Source organism: Protopterus annectens, chromosome 1.part0 (genome assembly GCF_019279795.1).
Source record: "Protopterus annectens isolate FY-2018-M chromosome 1.part0, PAN1.0, whole genome shotgun sequence".
NCBI classification, from domain to species: domain Eukaryota; kingdom Metazoa; phylum Chordata; order Ceratodontiformes; family Protopteridae; genus Protopterus; species Protopterus annectens.
The window spans coordinates 426800914-426815531 of NC_056725.1; positions in this window are offsets into that span (position 1 = coordinate 426800914).

Consider the following 14618-nt stretch of genomic DNA (forward strand, 5'->3'; position numbering starts at 1 on the left):
CTTGAGCAGTCTGAATCATGAAGCTGGAACTTAATCGCTGGCTGCAATAAAGGGAAACATCCACACATCAAAGTCCAAAGAGTTTTGCATTAAAAAGAAATCAATGTAAGGTGCATATGCTTATAATTTAAGGAACAGCAAGAATGAGAGCAAAATTAAGGAGCTTTTGTCTTCAGATGTTCCTACTGCAGTCCTGCTGTTCACATCAGCAAGATTTACAGCTCAGAATACTGTAAAAAGCATTATCAGAATATTTTTGTACTTTTGATTAGGTTTCATTATCGGTGTAAGTGAAAACAATAGAGTTCAACAAAAACATATACTGTGACACATGATATGTTGAAGCCAGTGCAATTTCTCGGTTCTGGGTAATTTAAAGTTGATTACTGTTTTTTTCCCCTAGCCTCATAGCTCTTAGCTAGGCCCCATCATAACCCAAGCATCTCAAATAATTTGCCATAAACTGTCTGTCATTATCATGTGTGAACAACCTACCTAATTTAATTACTAAACTCTGCAATGTACTACCACAATATTTTCTTGAATTTTCCTTCTACAATATTCCTCAATGTATAGTGTATGCACAATTGTCTGGATAATATTTCTGGTTAGGTCTGCACAACATCAAAATATTTGACTACTGTATGTCCTGAGCCCCAGCAGATGAGTGGCAAATAATTCAGTACTGCTGGTAACAACAGTCTAAATCTCTGTCTGATCGTTGTTTTTTCTTAGTGCATTAGCACTTAGGGCTGAATAAGTCCAAGCATGAATTAATCATATTGCATCTGCATTTTAATCTCAAGATAGACATAACGGTCCAGGTAGAAGAAGGGGCCATGAGACACTTTCATGATGGTTTTGGAATCCATTTCTCATATTATTGCTTTCAACCCTTTTCATTTAAATAACTGCGACATGGGGACGATATTCCTACTGCCACAAGTGGACACTGTGTAGAGTGATGAACTGTGGCAATAGAAGAAACATCTTTTGTTTTATAGTGAGTTGTACAAAATATGGGAAAGCAATCTAGGCACATGCAATGCCCATTACAGAGACTGTTGCAGGAATGCCACCGATATCTAGTACAGCAGGTACATGCCCTTTGAGAAAATGACTTGCCCCTCTGTGCAACAGTCAGCGGCACAGGATGTGAAAAACGTTCATTATGCTCTTTCATTTATGAATTAGATGATGCTTTGTATGCATTTGACTGTTGGACAGTCAGATGCACAGAGATAATTTTGAACAAATTTTAGGTGGTATTTGGTTTTTGACATGAAATATGGAATAACCTTCCTCTGTATTCATTTTTCCTTTTTATCATTTATTTTGTGAGCTTATACTCCTCTACACATGGTATTAAAATGATTCATGCAATCAATAAACTGTTGTCAGAAGAAGATGAATATAGTTTTGAAGTCTGAATAACTAGATCCAATCAGTTATATTTTAGGAGACAATATGATATTTGATGAAAATGCTCCAGTAATCTCTTTGGCAATGACGTTCTGTTGAGACAAATGTAGGAATTTCCTGTAGCAGAATTGATTCTTGACATATGAGCACTTAATGATAATCTCTTTGAAAATATTTACTCTTTATTAAGCAGAAACTAAAACATGAGATTCTGAAAAAATAAAATAAATAATAAAGTGTGTTTGTGTGTGAAGCTTGAATCACTACCTTTGTTAATAACTAATGTTTAGTTGACCCCTTTTGTTAATGTAGCCAATATATCATTAGAAAATATGATTCTTTCTCATTAAGCTGCATTTATTCAGTTCATTTATTTACATGTTTATGCTAAATGTTTTCACATTCTGTGTTAATGACATGATGAGAATGATATCCATCTGAAATGGATAGTACAGCATAAATAATAAATAATGAAAATGTTTACAGCTAAAATGTTCATATAGTCCAGGTGACAGTTTTTAGGAATGAGAATACATTATATTAAACTGAATTGCATAATTTAATGTAGCAGCCAGGTGAGATAACTCGTCTGTCCTGCATGTCCATTTAGGTGCATCTTATATGTTGCTGCTGCCTTGCCCTACCTATGAATACTAAAACCCTTAAAGGTGTTTCATGTCCCATTAAAGGTCCCTGTGTATTGAGTCATCCACTCACTCAGCCAGTTTGTTCCAGAGTTTCATTACTCTGTGAGATAAAAATATTTTCTCAGATGCAGGTTAATACAAATATTTCCAATTAAACTGGAGGGGTCTTATTCTGTCCTTGAACCTCAGTTTCACCCCTTCACTGTTATGGTGTAGCATCTTCTGCACCCATATTATACTCTTTCTCTGTTACTGCCTAATACCTACAAATTCAGCAGTTTCAGAAAGTGATACAACACCCTTCCCTCTATTCTCTAATGACTGACCCTGCAGGTGTCCTCTGGATGATTTTCAGTTCTTTCAGCCTCTTTTCTCTGTAGGGTCTGCAGAACTGCACACAGGATTCTCATCATCATTTATTAGGTTTGGAGACATAACGTCAGCCCAGCACTCTGTTGGCTATCTCTGCATCCCCAATTTACTTGCATCCAATACTAAGGACTTGTGGGAATCTTTTGGCGTCACCACTGACCTGCAGGTATTGTGAAACGTCTTTGGAATTCTTCATTTAAGGTTTGCAATTTTGCATTTTTTTTTTATTATTTTATTCTTATTCATTGCTATTTATTTTAGCTTAAATTTCCTTTGATTTATATTTGTGGTATTTTATTTTTTTATCTAGGATTTGTAAAAGGTAAGTATTTAGGGCACGTCAGGAAATATTTTTATGTTCTATGCTCTGCCTGGAAAGAGTTTAAAGTTAGGTGATTTATAGGAGGAGCGGAGAAGTAGCATTTATTATTTACTGTTACCAGAAAAGAAAAATGTCTATATCTTTTGGCGATGTCAAGGACCTGCTGCTCTCGTGAGATCAACTTTTCAAAACACCAACAGTTTCTCTGTTGTGCTGTTATACTCAGTGGCCCTTAACTAGTCCATCCCTTTTGTACATTTGACCTTGGAAGCTCCTCCCTGTCTCATCTTGTCTCTTCATACAAATGAGCACTTTAAGTTCAGACTAGGAAGTCCATCCTGTTAAAACTTCAATTACTCTGTCTTTCATATCTTCCAGCTGTTTACTGTATACTGCAATAAGAAGAGTATTAATTCATATTGTTCCATCATACTTTTGAAATCACAAACACCTGGACAAGCCTGCCAATCAATGGCAGCCTAAGAACCACATGTCATGAATCAGCTTGGGATTGGTGCTTCTGGTGAAAGAAGAAGCATTGAGTCATTATTTTCTAGCCTTCCTACAGATTACCAATCACTGGACAGCCTAAAATCTATTTCTTATGACAAGTTTGAGATTAGTGCTTTTGTTTTGCTCCTTGTGAGAGAAGGAGCACACAGACATTAATTTCAGAGTGTCTCTGATTGGGCAGTGTGTATGGGATATCCCTGAATGGACTGGTTTTGGTTCATTATGCAGCTTAGCTCCCTTGCACTGTGCTGCTGTATGTGCCATCCAGGGCATATACAAGCGTAAAGCTGCAATAAGCCTACAGACCCACAGAGCATTTGGGACAAGACTGTTTCTCAAGAACCAGCATGTGATTACTGCTACTGTTTTGTTTCTGGTGAGAGAAGGAGCAAAAAGGCATTGATTTCTAGCTGAGTATAGCTGCAATGACAGCAGTACTAGACTAGTATTAGCTCTGTAAAAACCTATAGATTAATCATCATTATTCATCATTTTTGGTTAACCTAGTGAGCAACTAAATTAGCAACTTCTTGCTGAAATTAGTTTACTGGTTCCTTCTGATGGCAGAAAAAACTTTCAATGCTAGTCACAGGCATTACTTACTACTGAGACTATATTCAACTATCTTGTTTTTGGTTGGTATGCTATATTGACCTTTTGTTACTTATTTTCTGTGTAATAAATAAAACAATTGAGTGTGACGCTGCCCATCATACAGTGGCATGGCACACTGCACTGTACAGAGACAGACATTTAGAGCCTTATCTTTCTCTATACTGCCTACTCCTCCAATTCTTATTATACTTTAAATAATCAGTAGTTGTACAAACAGGCTCTGGTTTGTGCTAGGTGCATTGCTGTTCATGTTTAGACTTAGACTGTTTGTTTTAGACAAATGGGTTTGTGCTAAGTAGTGCATCAGTCTGCATGTGTAGACTTAAGTTCTTTGATTTAGACATATATCACTTCCAGTAAATCAGTTCCAAACCTCATAAGTACAAATTACCATACATCTCATATTAATAAACATATGGAGCCATGGAATTCTACTTATCAACCATCTCTGCAGCCAGCCTGGCTGAAATGGGCATCCTGAGACAATGTGGCAATTGATTCATGTTTACTGATAATCATATACTACTTAAACCAGCAGACACAATGTGTGAGAGATGTTGTTATACAAGTGTAATTGGAAGCAAAGATCTCACACAAAGCCACAGCAAATAATGAGCAGGTTGTCAGGACCATACAACATCACCCTAAACAGAGCACAGACAGCTCAGACCAAACACATAGACCTTCATATGCTGAGTCTTTAAAAAGTAAACTACCTAAACCATAACAGCCTCTTAAAAGCAACCTAAGAAGCACCTATCATGAAACATACATCTGAGAGTCACACTGACTCAACTCAAAAGCTCATAAGGCAAAGCTCCACACAATCCAATATCCTAGTTGTAGATGACCCTAAAATGAGACATACCAATGCACTACTGACAAGGCTATGCAAAGAGAGGGTCAAGGTGAGCTGCTTGTTAGGCATCACAATTCAACACATCAAGCACTGAAGTCATTGCACCACAAGTACACGTGATGCAGTTACATAGGTGTTAATGATTTGAGATGTACTTCCCTGGACTATATGAAGAGACATATGATATAGCTCTTGGAATATGTGTCTGAGGTTGGTGTGACCCTAGCTTTGGACAGCATTATACCATCACCAAGAATGATAGCACAATATGTACAAACATGCCAGTGATACAACATGTAGCGCAATTGCCTTTAGTGCAGAAAGCTGTTTATTCAATTTCCACATCAAGTAGATTCATCGCTGACACTGCTGTGCAGCATAAAGGAGGTGTTGCACTCTTGAGTGTCCTTTGTCTTATGGCTTGAGTTGGTGGTAGCTCAACTTGATGTAAAAGATACCATGGCACTTATCCAAAAGAGTAGCGGACCTTTATTTATATACAAAACATAACTCATTTACAAAATATTTACATATTTACAAATATTTACATATGCACAAATATATAAATTTACAAATCTGTTTACACATCTTCATATTTTCCTTTACAATCATGCTAAATTTTTATCCCTATTAGATCTCCACTCCCTTTTCTATAACCACCATCTGATTTCAGTTAGTATTGTAGCTAAAATTCATTTATCATTAAACATAATTTAATTTATTCTTTTATCCCATATAATGCATATAGCATTAAATATAGTTTATCTATTCTGTTAACATATTTACTTCATTTCTTATATTCATATTTACTCATATTCATGTTTATTTTATCCACTTTTCTTTAGTTCTATTCTTACAATATCCATATTTATCATATTCATCTTTATTTTATCCACTTATTTTACAGCTGAAAAAAAACTTCTTCATTTAGTTTTCCCCATAATTTTTTTACTCTTTGACATTTCAAAAACACATTTTGTAACTTCTTCTTCTTGGCAATGTAACCATATTCTATTACTTTTCTTTTCAAATGGCATATTTCCTTTTACTGGCAATGTATCTGTTGCCAGTCTCCACAAAAATATTGCCATTCTACTTTCTGATTACACCATTTGCATCTTACTTTTATAAGTTAAATTTTTTCATCTGTTAGATTTTCACATGGTTTTACATAGTAATTACCTATCATTACATTCTTATACCATACTTTTTTAACTTTTTCTAAATCATCAATTTTTAGTTTCTACAAAAATATTTTTCTTGGTAATATTTTATTTATTCATTTATATACTCTTTTTCTGTTTTACTCTTTTTTCACCACACCCCAAAATGTATGATACTTATATTTATACAGTTTTACTACTAATCTTTCATCTTTTACATTTATCCATGTTAACACTTTATACAAGTTTAATGAAGCAGTGTATAACACTGGGTTAATTAATCCTAAACTTCCTTCCTCTTTATTTACATACAAACATGCTCTTTTTACTGGGTTTATTCTAGAACCCTGGGTCTACTTCAGAAGACTGAAAAAAACAAAAGACTGAAAATTCAGAACATTGAGCGATGGAATTTTCCCCTTCTTTACTGTTGTAAGATCTTAGAGTTGGTATATATAATTAACAGGAGGTATAGGGGACATAGTCCCCCACATGAGGGGTGCCGAGGGGGCTTGCCCTGCATTAAAATGTGTTCCATATTTTGGATTTTCAATCTTTTGGGATTCAGTCTTTTGGTTTGTCAGTTTTCTGAAGTAGACCCAGAACCCTATATAAATGAAAAAAAAATGCAATTATTGCTTTTAAAATACTGTTGGCAACATAGATGCAATTGCTAAGTATGCTATTTTCTCATCAGTACTGAATTTATTAAACACACCTTTTTTCTGAATGATAATTTATATGTTCTCCAGAAACAATATTTGTTTTATTTATTCTATTGTTTTCCCCCACTGAATTCCATTTACATTCTACTTAGATCTTTATTCACAAATTTTATACATAACACAGAAAAATCACTAACACCATCTCCTTCAAAATGGCATTAAAAGATACCTTCTATTTGGCATGGTCATGTCTTTGTTCTGAACCAACATAACCTTACCTTCCTGTCATCTTTTTTCTCATACTGGTACCCCCCCCAATTGGACCTTTAAATATCAAGAACCCTGTCATCTTATAGCCTTTCTCAATAACTGTCAGCACTATAATTATTTAGCAATACAATAAATAGTATCATCTTCACATCTCAGAACTTAAGAACGTGTTGCATGTAATTCATACTTGCATATTTTTGCTAAAAAAAGAATACCTTCTGTATATATCCTCATTACTTTACTGTAAGCTGTCTGATGATTTTGTACCACTGTTCTATTTACATATATTCCATTTGTTAATTTTCAAATTGTTAATGTTTATTTTCATATTGTAATGTCTGGAGCTTTTCTCCTTGGTTCTCCACTGAAAAAGAGCATCTACCCAGTTGGACTAACCCCGTTAACAAATGTCAAATAAATAAATAAATAAATTTCATTAATTGTAAAATATATACCCCCAATCTTAACAACATCACATAAACCTTTACTTAGCTCTTTATTTAAAGCCATCTCAATCATATCCAGGCACTGATGTGTACAAATTATTACTTCTTTTATCCAAATTTTCTTTGCAAATATTTTAATGTGATATGCATATGCTAATGGAACTGGAATTCTTAACCCTTCAGGTGTTATATACCCTTCCTCCTTCATTTTGTAATTTATTTCACATGCTATCATATTTATGATTAATGCAAAAGCATGCAACTCATTGGACATCCCTTGCTTACACCACTCTTCATATGTACCTCCTGGCTTAACCAGACATTTACAATTATTTTACTTTATTACTACTATATGCTGACATACATAATTTCCTAACTTTCTCACTTATATTATATCGTTTCATTATTACCCATAAGATTTCATGTCCTTTTGTGTCAGTTGCCTTACTAAGGTCTCCTATCATGATTTTGCTTCTTCTTTTCTGTTCATAAGATCATCCAGAATTTCTCTATCATTGATAATGCTTGACAACTCTTCCTCTTTATGCTATATATACTGTCTTCCATAATATTTTGCATTTTAGAATCAAATCTCTTTTGTATTATTTTCATAAACATCTTATAAACATTATTATTGAATACTATTTGTCTCAATGTTTTAATTGTCTTCTGTTTTCCATCTTCTGTATGAATTTAAGTATTCCACTACATAATTCTTTATACATAAAACCTTCATCTAACCATTCATCCAAAATCTTTAAAAATACATATTTTTTCCAGTCCTTTAAATTTTTATGCAGTTCTTATCCTATACTGTCTGGGCCTGCAGCTGAATCTATATTTACTTTTCCTAATACTTTATCTACCTCATTTAAAGAAATCTCCTTTCCAACTCTTTGTTCTCTTTTTCTGTTAACTTGTTTACTTTCCTCATTTTTTCACTACTTTCTTTTTTCTTTAAACATTTTTGTACATATAGTACATTATTTACAATCTTTTGCTGACCTCTTTCTATTTCTGCTTTTGCATTTTTTATTTTTTGAATTACACCATCATCTTCCTCTACTAATCTGCTTAAGTAACTTGATACTTCTTCTCATTTCCTTGAAAAAAAAATATTTGCTTATATAGAAATTCTTGTATTTGTTTCTTGATTTCTTTCATATATTTCTTTTTCTTTGTTAAAGTATTTTATATTATTATGTTTTAAATCTTCCAGTGCATTGTTATATGTTCTTTTATATTTTTCTTTCTCTACTTTTCTCACATTTTGCCACTATAAAAATATTTTTTATACTTTTCCTTAAATATCACCCACCATTCAGACCACTTTTTATAAAATGTTCTCATAGTAATATAATCTTTCCATAACTGTACTACTAACCTCTTCCCTTTTTTATTCCATGCTTTCTCATTTTTTCCTTTTTATTCCTTTGCCTATTTTTATATATTCCTTGTTTTCCTTTATCTCTAGCCATACTGCAAGATGGTCAGAAATTCCTGTTACTACTACCCCTTCTCTTACTCTTAAACCTTCTGATACTATAAAATAATCTATTTCAGTTCTATACATACCCCTTTTGTAAGTCCACAAATGTTTGTCATGAGGTATTTTCTTACCACATCTTATAACTTCTAACCTTTTCTTATATCATTTCCTTTCTTTTTACACTTGTCTCTTCAATCACAGTTAAAAGTCCCGTTATTATAATATTCATATTTATCACTACATAGTCAAAAATCTGATGAAATAAGCTTTCATTTTCTTTACAATTAGTATAAATGTATAATGTTATAATTCTATATACTTGTTCTTTCCATTTTAAATCTACAGTGGTTAATCTTCCCATTTTTGCTAAAGTTGCATCTAATATCTTTACTGCATTTCTATAGAATACAGCTATTAATGTAATATCTGTCATTTCCCAAATTTCAGATTATCTTTCTTTCATTTGGTTTCTCTGTTTGTAATCTTTATTCATTTGTTAAAAATCTTGTGTTGTCTAATGCAGTTACATTTATATCACATGTATTATACCACTCCAAAATTCCTATTCTTCTTACTTATTCTTAATACTATTCACATTTACAGAAAGCAATCTAACATTTTCATTTTCCCTTTTTCTTAGATTCATGGTTCATAATTTTATAACTAATTAGGCTAGCTTTCTTAATATGCCATTCTAAGCCTAACCAATGTCCTTTCCCAAGGTGAGAATCAAGCAGTGTACCTTGTGTCTGTTAATCAAGCACCTTAACCATCATACGAAGCCCCAATTTTTAGCTGTATATATTATTTTTCATCCATTTCCTTTCTTTTAACCTTTTGCACTTATCTGTTTACATTTTCTTTTTCTTTTACCCTTTTACCAATAGAATTATTTCCCCTTTACTACCCAGTTTATGTCATCTTCATCACTATTTTAGAACCTTCTTCTATGTCCTCTTTATTATTTTTTCCTCATCTAATTTCTACTACTTCTAAAATTTCTTCTCTTTGTTAATTTTTCCCTCTTTCTTTTTAGTTACTCTTACTTTGCAATCTAGCCATACATTTCCAATTTTTACATTTATAACATTTAAATTCACATTTTTTGTATCATGTCCTATTTCCCCACAAATATAACATTTTCTTTTGTCACAGTTATTTATCAAATGCCTTTCTTTTTCATAAAAAAACAAACAAACAAAAGAAAAACATGTTTTGGGTTGTCCCCAGTATTTTATAATACCCCTATTCCCCTCCACATTTATCATGCTTGGTACATGTATAATTATTTAACACATTACAATCTCAGCCACCAATCCGTAAACCTCTTTTGTCGTAAACTTTTGAAATGCCCAGTACGTCTTTACATAAAGCTTTCAAATGTCCTTTCAAAGTCTCTCATTTTACCTCTGTTCAAAATTGTACATGAATCTTCCTTTTTATTTCCCTGTTAAATGGTTTTATCACATAAAGATCCCATGAGTTATAGTCTTTATTTTTTTCATTCTCTAAGAAAATTTTCCATTGAAAAAACAGTCTCAAATATAATGTCACAAAATGTCTCTGTGTTAATAAGAATAAATGCTGTTACCTTATGTGTTTTACATTCAAAGGAGCTATTAAATCGTACCACACTTCATACCTGTCCTTTTCTTTGTCTTCTTTACTTTGAATCCTTATCACATACTTCTGTGTTTCTTTTTCTTCTTTTAGTTTCTCTGCATATGTTTTCTTTTCCATCTCACACTATTCTTCATGATTGTCTCTGCATTCTCCTTTTGTATTTTCTCCATAATGTCCCCCCAGAAATATCTCCTTCATTTTATGTCTCACTCTCCACCACCATTCCTTTAAGTAAATCATCCCACAACCCTCCACAATGGAGGGTTGTAATTATACATTCATCATTTGCTGACTCATCTCCATCAAACAGTCTTCTTTGAAATATTTCCTCAGAATCCTGCACACATTCTAATGTCTCGATATTTGTTGTCCCCTTCATTTCTTTCACCAGTCCATAATCTCCTTCTCACTCCATCTGCCTCCCTGTTTTGCAGGGTTACCTCTTCACCTGTAATGGACACAGGAAGTGCTCCTCCAAAATGGATCCCCACTCACAACAATGTTGAGTTTGGAAAGTCCCCTGATGCCCTGCCCAAATTTCTCCAAGTAGTATAAATACTTGGGTGTCCCCTGAAAAGAGGCGACTAGCCTAGTGTAGCTAACCTGGTCAATAAAGGATAAATGAGTTTTCATCCAATGGCTTTAATTTTGGTGTCATTCAAAGGGAGTACAGTGCAGAGCCAGGGAGGATATGGTGGACAGTCCTAACTGCTTTGCCAGGGATGGCCTGCACTTCTTCCCCCAAGGCTTTTGTATATTGGCTAAAATCTTGCCTAACCCCACTGTGCCTTTTTTAGGAAATGCCTGTTTGTCTTCTAAAGTTTCTAACATATAAAATATAATCCTGGCAATTTTAAGGTATTGCTGCACAGTGCTAGGATCCTTAACAAAAAATTCCAATCACTACAAGCACTCCTTACTCTGGAAAACGTAGATATATGCATCACCCCATAGACCTTATTCAAGACTATTGAAAGCACTCCATCAGTGCAAGGTTGAATGCTTATCACATGTTGAGGTTCCCTGCATTAGATGATGGCATTAAAGGTGGTGGTGTCTCCATACTCTTAAAAAAATCACCTCCAGACTCATTAGGCAAGATAATGACATAGAACTTCACCACATCCAACTTATTGTTAACAAAACCCCTTATCATATTGATGCTAACTAATGGAGCCCTCTGTATTCCTTTGGCCCATACTTCTTACCCAAATAGTATGGAGTCCCTAGGTATTAAGCTAAACACCAGACTTCAGTTTCCTCTTCATAAACTAGGAGACTTGTATATCCTCAAATACTTGTACCCAGACTGTTTTGGAGATCATCATTACAAACTGTCTGGATGAATTAGTCTGGACCCCTACCAAGGGTGACAAAATGCTGGAGATGGTCCTTACAAATATGCAGCAGCTTTGCTTCCCACCAATTTTAACTCTTCCATGGTCCATTCAGACCACAAATTAGTAAAAATAACCATAAGACTGAAGCCAGAAGCAACTTCCAATTCCTTGGTATTCAGAGATTATTTAAAGTCTAATCTACTAAAACTGTGTGATGACCTGACTAAATTCAAAAGCCCTTTCCATTTTGTTGATCTTACTGTTTATGCAGAATCATTTACTGCCAAATTCTACGCACATATAAATAGCTGTATAGACACACTTGTTCTATTCAGAAGGGTGGGCTATCAATGGACCCTGGGAACTACTGACCAATAAGTCTGACTAGTCTCATATCCAAAGCCATGGAAAAAATAACATGGAAATGACCAATAAAGACATAGAAAACCTTCAAAACACTGGTTTTAACCAAATTTGGTTTCATGAAGGGCAGATCATTGAGAAGGTCATCAAGGCAGTGGATGAGGCAAAACTGCATACTGCTTACTTTGATCTGGTTCAGGCATTAAAAAAAATGCTCAAACATTCAGACATATGTAAGCAAGCACACTGAGATAGACATAAAACCATACTTTACATGCTGGTTAGCCAGCTGGATGTTAGATAGGACCCAGGAAGTTAGGATAGTGGAGATCACCTCACAAAGAGGCTGGTCACTAGTAGAGCCCCTCAGGCCTTTGTGCTGGGTCTGCTCCTTTTTGGCATCTACTTCTCAAAAGTCAAGACCAAGGTCAAAGGCCTCTGTCAGACCAAGTTTGCAGATGACTACAAACTAGGAGCAATCACAGAATCCCTCAAGACACTAACATGATACATTAGGGACTACCACAGACAAATGACAGTTGCCAAAGGCATGGCATAAAACTCAGCGTCAAGAAATACATAATAGTACACTTTGGTATGTCAGACAGCCTAGGAAATTGCCTCATCAATGACATACCCCTAAGAGAAGAATCAGTAGAGTTGGTATGTATGTAAATAGTAACCTGTCTTTCAACCAACACGTGTCTAGGATGTAAGGAAATAATTCTATATTACTTAACTTATAAGCGAGGGCATGGTATCTAGGTCCAAGGAAATCATTGTTCGACTTTATTCTGCCCTCATCATGCCCATCATTGAGTAGAATGCCCCGTCTGGTATGTAACTGACCAGGCACATGCAACAACTGCAGCCTCCATAGAGGTTCTTCACAAAAAAAATACAGGGCATAAACAACATGCCCTATGAAGAGTGCCTCAAAGCCTTACATTGTTTCCTACAGACTGTACATAGGTAATCTATGCCTGGCGTACAAGGCATTCTTTGATTCCACTCTGATGGACCTTTTGCATTTTCACAAAACAAATAGCATCAGAATTACTTGATCTAGGGATTTAAAATTTGCTTGTGACATAAATAGGACACTTTGGAGGGACAGGTATGTGACTCTGGAAATTCCCTTTCTTTGGAACAGGTTTCCCATCTATGTGAAGAATAGCTCTTCCCTAATCTTGTTCAAGAGAAACCTGGACCAGTAGATGGGAAATCATAAATATACCCCAGGTCTTGCACCTATGTTCTGCTGGACAGAGACAATCTGTAAATCTTGTCCTAGCTTACATATACCCTTTAAAATGGCATGTAATGTACAAAACATTGTTGGACACAATTAGGATGCTTGGCAAGGCTAATATAGGAGCCTCATTAGTCATTAGCCTAGTGCACACTTATGAACCTATAAATATAATGTGAAAATACCAAACAAAAGTGTGGTGAAACCCTAATATAGACACACTGTACAATAAAAGGAAAATACTCACTGCATACAAAAATAAATTTAGCTGTCATGATGCCAAAAATGCTCTTGCTAAATTAGACAAGGGACTCCTGACCTTAATCAAATCAACCAAAGCTAGATATGAGGTAAACACAGTCACCCATATAAAGGATAATGGCAAAACCTTCCTCAGATACAATGAGAAGCATTGTGCAGAGCTAATAGTAAATTATTGCACATACTCAGAGTCGGAGAGTATTGCCAGTCAGCTAACAGACAAATCTAGGTAAAAGTCCTTCCCTCTTCTCCAGTATTCTCGGATCACTTATCTCAAATAATCCAAAAAATTCCCCAAGCTGCTAAAGATGAAGAACAGTACTTCTATGGGGCTGGGCAAAATACCAGGCTACCTGCTGGTCAGTTTGAAACATGACTTGTCAGAGCCTTCTGCAGAGACTATTCAATATTAGCCTCAAAACAAGTTTCATGCTGGATGAATGTTGAACAGAAACAATTATTTATTTGCACAAAGGCAAGACATTATTGGACTTGGGTAATAATAGACCCATAAGCCTGACCAGCCTCATCTGTAAGGGTATGGAAAGAATCATTATGGAATTAATAAATAAGGATAAAAGTAACCTGCAGACTCTCAACCCAAGCTGGTTCTGATTTGTCAAGGGCAGATCCAGCCTACTTAATCTGGTTGACATTTTCAAAAAAGTTATTACAGTAAACTCTCAGTTAACTGGAACTCAAGCAACTGTCACTCACACGTAACCGGCAAAAAAAAAAAAAAATCGAAGAAATACAGTACAGTTTTCATGTGTTGCACTTTCTGATTCCCCCCACAGAAGAATATCTTACTTTGTTAGAGCTTTAGAGTTTTAAAAAGGAAGATAGGAATAAATTCCCTCTCTCCCCAACCTGAGAACAAGTCAAACCAAACAAATAGTATGGGCTACAGTATTAGTCAAGCCTATTTTTAATAGTAACTCTCAAGCAACAAGAAACTACAGTTATTACTACCAATCCCCATGGGTGCTGGTTAAC